Source organism: Phalaenopsis equestris, unplaced genomic scaffold, assembly GCF_001263595.1.
Source record: "Phalaenopsis equestris unplaced genomic scaffold, ASM126359v1 Scaffold000011, whole genome shotgun sequence".
NCBI lineage: Eukaryota > Viridiplantae > Streptophyta > Magnoliopsida > Asparagales > Orchidaceae > Phalaenopsis > Phalaenopsis equestris.
In genome coordinates this window covers 74,361-81,950 of record NW_018164453.1, presented here as the reverse complement: position 1 = coordinate 81,950, position 7,590 = coordinate 74,361, and positions in this window count along the sequence as shown.

Genomic DNA, 7,590 nt, shown 5'->3' with positions numbered 1-7,590 from the left:
ATCAAAACTGAACTAATTCTTCAAGTATACAATGATAGTGGGTCTCCACATATAAATGAGTGATTCCTCTAACACAAATACCATTATTATACGACTGCTTCCCTTCACACCAAAAACTCGTGTGAAATCTTAAACCATTCTAATCAAATATTCGCCACATAGTTACACTGTAATTAGACCACCAAGCAAGATCTAATAAGCCATGATTTGTAACTCTGTTGCTTGGATTATTAACCTATTTGAAGTTCTAAAATATAATTATGTTTACTTTGAACATAATAATTATATTACATACATGGTTCAACTACAAAGTCAGGATAACAATGATCAAAGTGTCTCTTGGCTTCCCCATCTAACAGATGACTCAAAGAATTAATATCAAATGATTTGATAATGTATCGTGTCATGTGAGGAGCTATACACATATAAGCTTTTGATGTTAAGGTATGAGCGGTAAGTAGATGATATGCCTGTATGAAATTTTTGTCTGATTTTACTCTTTCTCCCCCTTGGTTTGAATCTCTCAGAGCCACAAAATCTATATTTCTTCTCCATTGCATTATTCTTATAATATAACATGCAATCATTAATAAAAATTTCATCTTCTTGAATATTAACTCCAACTTCAATTCTAATTTTTTTTTTCTATAAAGATCATCAAAAACTTAATTCTATGTAGGGTTCATCTATTTTAGTAATGATGTTACTTAATTGAAACATTCTCTACACATGTTAAAAGTAGATTTAATGATTAGTATTCTTAGCACCACTGATAATTTCATACGAGTAGAACAACCTTTGCACAAATGTTGTTGTTCAACATTGAATGAATGATAAAATTATTATGCTCACTATTCGTTGCTAGATTATCATCAGGAACACTCAATAAAATGAGCATTATAAGCATCATAAATCATTTATTCATGTCTTTCAAGATCATATTCATTTGAGAGGCATAACTTGATGAGCCAACAACATGATCATAATGAATATCTTAGTTATACCCACCATGTGTATTCCAGTATCAATAACTGGGTTGAAATCCCTTATGGTACAGATCCAACTTGACTTCTTCAGGTTTTAGACATGCTTTATTTTTATGATTCATACAAGGGCATTGAAAGTTATCTTCTGAAAGGTAAATGAACAATTATGATTCCACATACACCAATTCTTCAACACTATTCAAGAACTCATCAGTAGGTTCTTTTCTTCCTTGATACAATCAATTATATATCCATGGTCTCAAATTTTGAATGCCCATATGCAACATATATATAGATTTATATATTAGTATATTTAAATATCAGTCATGCATACATTTTGTATGTTTAGATATCTAACACCAAAGCTTCAATGCACACATACAAACCCACACAATTCTTATGCATTACATATATAATACCTAAACTTCAAATTTAATATACAAACCACACAATTCTTATGTATTACACACCCAACTAAACTTCAATGTTTACATATAAACCACACAACAATTATGTATTACATACATACAAAGCACACAATTCTTATGCAATACAGATCTAACACCTAAACTTCTAATTTTACATGCAAACCACACAATTCTTATGCATTACATATCTTACACAAAAAACTTAAATTTTTATTATACATACAAACCGCACAATTCTTATGTATTACATATCTAACCCTAAAATTTAATTTATAAATATACAATTCTTATGCATTACATATCTTACACCCGAACACCATTTTCTACATGCACATTAGATAATTCTTATGTATTACATATCTTATTCTAAAAATCAATTTCTATAAACAAATTAAACCAAACAATTTTTATATATTACATAGTAAACCCTATACCTCAATGGTTACATACAAACCACACAATTCTTATCCATTACGTTTCTTAACACCTAAACTTCAATTTCCGCTTACAAACCAAACAATTCTTATATAAACAAACATAACACATAAAATACATACAAACCACACAATTTTTATGCATTACAAATCTTTTACCTAAACTTTACAAACCACACAATTCTTATGTATTATATATCTAAACGTAAACTTCAATTTTCACATACAAACCACATCATTCTTATGTATTACATATCCGCCCCGCATCGTCGCGTGTCGTCTAATTGTTCTCGTTTGTTGTGTGGAGTCACCAGTCTGTCTACCGTCATATAGACCTCCCCCTCCAAAGAACTCTCTTTTTGAGCACACAATGGTGAGGACAAACAAAGAAACACGCGGGAGAAGCTTTCATGAGGTGGACTTAGTGTAGATAGCTCCAAGGTATAGGTCCAAGATACAATTGACTTAAAACAATTCAACAACATATTCGTGAATAAGACCTGACAAAAGCAAACTCACGATCAGAGATTCAAGTTATTATACCTGTTCTCGGGTCTGCTTCTTCCTATAAATACAAGCTCTTATAATTAATTACACTTAAGCAACTGGTGGTGCTTAAAAAAACTCTTGCTTAAGGTTGCAACTCTTCCTCAGAAACTTTGAACAACGATGTTTTCAAGGAAGGATTTTCAAAGTTTTATCCTAAGGGTAGCATATGCTTGATGACTCGGAAGAATCCTATCAAGATCCCGAACTAGCCTATTATTTTGTGTTGTTGTTAATGGTTTTGTTGAGGTTCACCATTTGCATCAAGTTTTTGGTAGTTCGAATAAACGCCCCTGCTAAATAGTGTTATCACACCTTAATAACATACAAAGTAAATCTAGGGTGACGTCCGCCTTTTATCTTCGGCAACCCTGCAAAATAGAGTTATCATAAATTTTTTTTAATTTGATGAATTAGTTTTTTTTTTTAATTTAGGAAAATCGGTCAAGATGTCATGACTTTCCATCGTCCCGGGGTTCTCAGTTTACTTGATCTACTTAGTTTGAGAGGGGGTCAAACCTACTCTCACTAGAAGATTATTGTCAGCAATTGATGTGTGGAAAATAATACTTTTATTCCCTAATATTTTTTACATTTTTATGGATGAAATTGCACTTTAAAGAAATGTATTTTTAAGTTATTCTTGTTGGTACAATAGGTATTAGAAGTGGTGCAAAGTGAAAGAGACATGGAGCAAAGTGGTGGAGACTTGGAACTGAGGAAGCTACAGGAGACTGGCGCCTAGGCGCCAGACCCTTGGGCCCTTAAGAACCAGTCCTAGACCTGGAAACCATATAGCATGACACCTAGGAACCAGCCATTGGGCACAAAAGCACCGCCCTATTGGCACCTAAGCGCCAGACCCATGGGCGCCTAGGCACCCATATTGCTCTTGACAGATAGAAAGGCTGGTGCCTAAACACCAGCAACTGCCTGTAACAGTTTTCAACAGTTCATACACACAATTTAGGGAGTTATCATATGGATTAAGGGTTTTATTATGCTATGTTTTAAAGTAAAAAAGAGATGAAAAATAGAGGAATGGAAAGGGGGTTATAGGTTTGTTGTAGGAAAGAGTTGAGATAGTTTTTACTTAATCATTTGGTGAGGATTTCAGTTGTATTGTGAGGAGAGTATTCAGGAGAGTAACAAGGGATTAGGAGATCTTTGAGGGAGCATTCTCATAACTTCGTGAAAAAGAGAAAACTAAATATTGTGCACCTTTATTATTATATTTATATAAACACAATTATTTAGAGGGCTTTCTTGTTATATGCTTGATGACTCGGAAGAATCCTATCAAGATCTCGAACTAGCCTATTATTTTGTGTTGTTGTTCAATGATGTTTTGAAGTGTGTTCTTCATGTTTTCTGAGTAATTCTCTTTTATTTCTCCTTGTGATGCTTGAGTCAGATGTGTAGAAGTGCAAATTGTTTCTAAAGTTAGTTTTTAAAATTTAATACAATGAGCAACCTTTTGAATTTTATTTACTTTTCATTATGGTCAAGTGAATAGTTAAAATGTGTTGTGATCTATAATGACTCGGGAGAGCTATAGTAGAACAATAAGGTTATTCACGTTGATCTATAGAGTATGGTGCAAGTTCTTTTAAGGGAGATGCAAATGTTAAGGAAACATTTTTTGATGGGTGCAAGTTGGGATTTAAGAAATTAAATCCAATTTAGCCAAACTTTTTTATGCACTCGAGGAGGGTAAATGAGAGAGTTGCTCATATTTGTCACTAGTCACATTCATAATTAACACTTTACATTTTCTACACTCCACTTTTATCATTGTTAGGGAAGGTAACTCTATAATTTGATAATCTCCAATCAAACTAGTATAAGTAAGATTTGTGTAGGATTTAACCTTTAAAACTAGATTGCAATTTAGTAGGATTAGTTTATAGAACCCTAATTTCAATTCCATGCTAAGAATTAAACCTCGTAGGTTAGAGCTTCTCTTAAGTCTAATTTACTTATTCCCCGTTGGATCAATATTTTAGACGCAAAATCTGATATTACCGATACGACACGTATACTTCTGTGATATCTCATAATGTAGGTGCACCTAGAAATAAGTTATCAATATTTTGGCGCCATTGTCGGGAAGCGATTGTGCAGCTAACTTAGGAGAATTATAGTTGAACCATTTAGACCTAGATTTAGAAATCTATAGTGTTAGTTTTTATGTGTAAATGTTTGTTTGTTTGAAAAAAAAATTTCTAAAAATATTTTTTTGATCAACTTGTGTGAAACCTGTTAGTTGAGTCTTTAGTCAGTGAATCCATAGTTCAGGATCTGCAGGGCATGAACCCTACGATTCAAAATTATAGAGAACTATTAGGAGAACTAGAAAATAGAAAAGACTTTATGAGCTTGTAGAAAAAATGATAAATAATTAATAAATCAATTTAGATACCCATAAATCACTTAATGATCATCATAATGGGCATAAACCATTAATGGATTACTTTAATCCTACAACAGATGAAATTCACTTAAGTATTCAAACCCCTATCGTAGAAGTCAATGCATTTGAACTTAAGCCTGCTATTATCCAAATAGTGCAGAACAATTAGTTTAAGGAAACTCCATCTGAAGATCCTAACATACACTTAACAAGTTTTTTAGAATTTCACACTTTATTTCGTTATAATGATGTGTCAAATGATGTTGTTAGGTTTAGGTCTTTTCCTTTTTTCTTGAGGGACAATGTCAAAATATGGTTAAATTCATTAGCACCTAGATCAATTATGACATGGGGTAACTTAGGCAAAAAATTCTTAGTTAAGTATTTCCCACCTTAAAAAATGGCTAAACTTAGAAATGATATTACTTCATTTTACCAACATAAATGCGAGTTGTTCATGAGGCTTGAGATAAATTTAAGAGGCTTCTTAAATAGTGCCCACATCATGCATTGCCCGATTGGTTGATTATTCGGATTTTTATAATAGTTTAATAGAATTCCTTGAGGTTATTATTAATGTTGCAGGTGGTGGTTCGCTAATGTCAAAGCCATTTGAAGAGGCATATTCTCTAATTGAGGAAATGACCACTAACAATTTTCAATAATCTTCTGAGAGAGTAAACCCTATAAAGGTAGTCAGTGTACATGACACAAATGTGCTTTCAATTTTAACTTCTCAAGTAGCATCCATATCTTGTAAGTTAGACCAATTCAGAATGGACCAACCTCAAGGACCTCCAATAATTGAGGAAAACTTATTTGGATAATTTGTTGAAGCTAATACTTCATTATATGATGTGATTGACAATAAACTGAACAACCCTCTTTCAATTTCTATAACCCAGGTTGGAAGAACCATCATAATTTTAACTGAAACAACAACTCTGGTGGGGGAAACCATTAATGGGAAAATAATCAAGCAAATCCTATAGGAAATTGAAATAGTCAGATTAGTACCAACTATAGACATTCTTATCCTCCATGATTTAACTTTAACCCACAATTCAAAGAGAAGAAGTTGTCTTGGGAGGAACCTATATTGTAGATGGGGAATCAATTGTAAAATCAAGGTGTAGCAATTAGGAACAAAGAAAATAAATTGAGACAAATTGCTAAGTCTCTTGGCAATAGACCCAAAAAAAAGTTTTCTAGCAACACTGAGATTAACCATGAGGAGAAGAATAGTGAGCTTGTGAAAGCTGTTCAATTAATGAGTGGAAGAGAATTGGGTGATGTAATTTGAAAAGATGTTGAAATTGAAAAGGATACTATAGGACCTGAAAGTCCTTTGAAAGATATTTACAAATACATAGAAAAATCAATCTCACCAACTAAGATTAACTTATAAAGACATAGAAAAATCATTCCTTTTGCTAAGGCGTTAGAACAAATGCCCAGCTATGTAAGGTTCGTGAAAGTGATTCTTAATAAGAAGAGAAGGTTTGGAGATTATGATAAGTTGCACTCAGAGAGTGCAGTGCTATCATACAGATGAAGCATTCTTAGAAGCTTAAGGATCCCGAGAGCTTTACTATCCCTTGTGCAATTGGAGAGAGATTTTATGGCAAAACATGTTCGCCTCATTTTTAGTAAGGTTTGTTTCCCTTTTTAGAGTCTAGGATTTAGCAATAAGACTTCCCTTCTAATTCTTCTAGAAGACTCGATGGGATTGAGACCAACACATTGAAACTCGAGATGAGTTCCCACAGAAATAAGAACTGCCTTAGGAAGACCTTTTAGACATAAGGGCTTTAAATCTTTGAAATAACACACAAAAACAATACAATTTACACATCACACATAAATACCACAATTTTCATATAATTCACATCACATACATGTACATATACTTCACAATTAAATCAAATTAAAAGCAATTTTCAAAAGAATCAATCATAAACCAAAATTTAAGCCCAGTTAAACCCATTTTGAACTCCCAACATAAACCCACCTTCAAGCCACAAATTGAATAACTTAGTGAGCCACTATTCATGATTAATATTCAAATATTAAATCACTTCATTTTATGAGGTTGATTTAAATTAATCATGAGCTAAATTCAAGCCCAAACCTAAAGCCCAAAATAAATTCCAAATTCATCATCATAAACTTAAAACCCAAGATCCACCGAATTTAAGCATACGCCCACTAACCCAAAATGAAACCTAAATTAAATAAAACAAAATAAATGGCTTCAAGACATAAAGTTAAACCCTCTTATCACATTAAAAAATCAATCAAGCCTAAAATGCAAAGTTTCATAATTAAAATGTCCAAATTTAGGCTCATGGAAAATGACAAAAAAAATCTAAAAAACCAATAAATCCATTTTTATGCAAGCCATTTAAGCCACATGCAAGCTATCAAGCAATGTCAAAACTTCATGTAGGCCATGAAACCACTTTTTAGCTCAATCTACCTTCTTTTTTGGATTTGTCAAAAAGTGGTTAACCATTCTCATGCTTAACTCAAATCTCTATGATTGAGACTCGTCCACCCAAGCTCCCATGAGACCTAATTCTCATGACAAGTGAGTACAACCCATTTTCATATAAAAACCAAAACTACATAAAATTGAGCCAAGTTCACTTCCCTCCAAATCAAGTCAAAACTCACATGACTACTTAATGCCAAAAAAATAAAATATAATAAAATAAAAAATATATATAAAGCTCATATGACATGAAATGATAAAATAATAATAATAATAATAATAATAATAA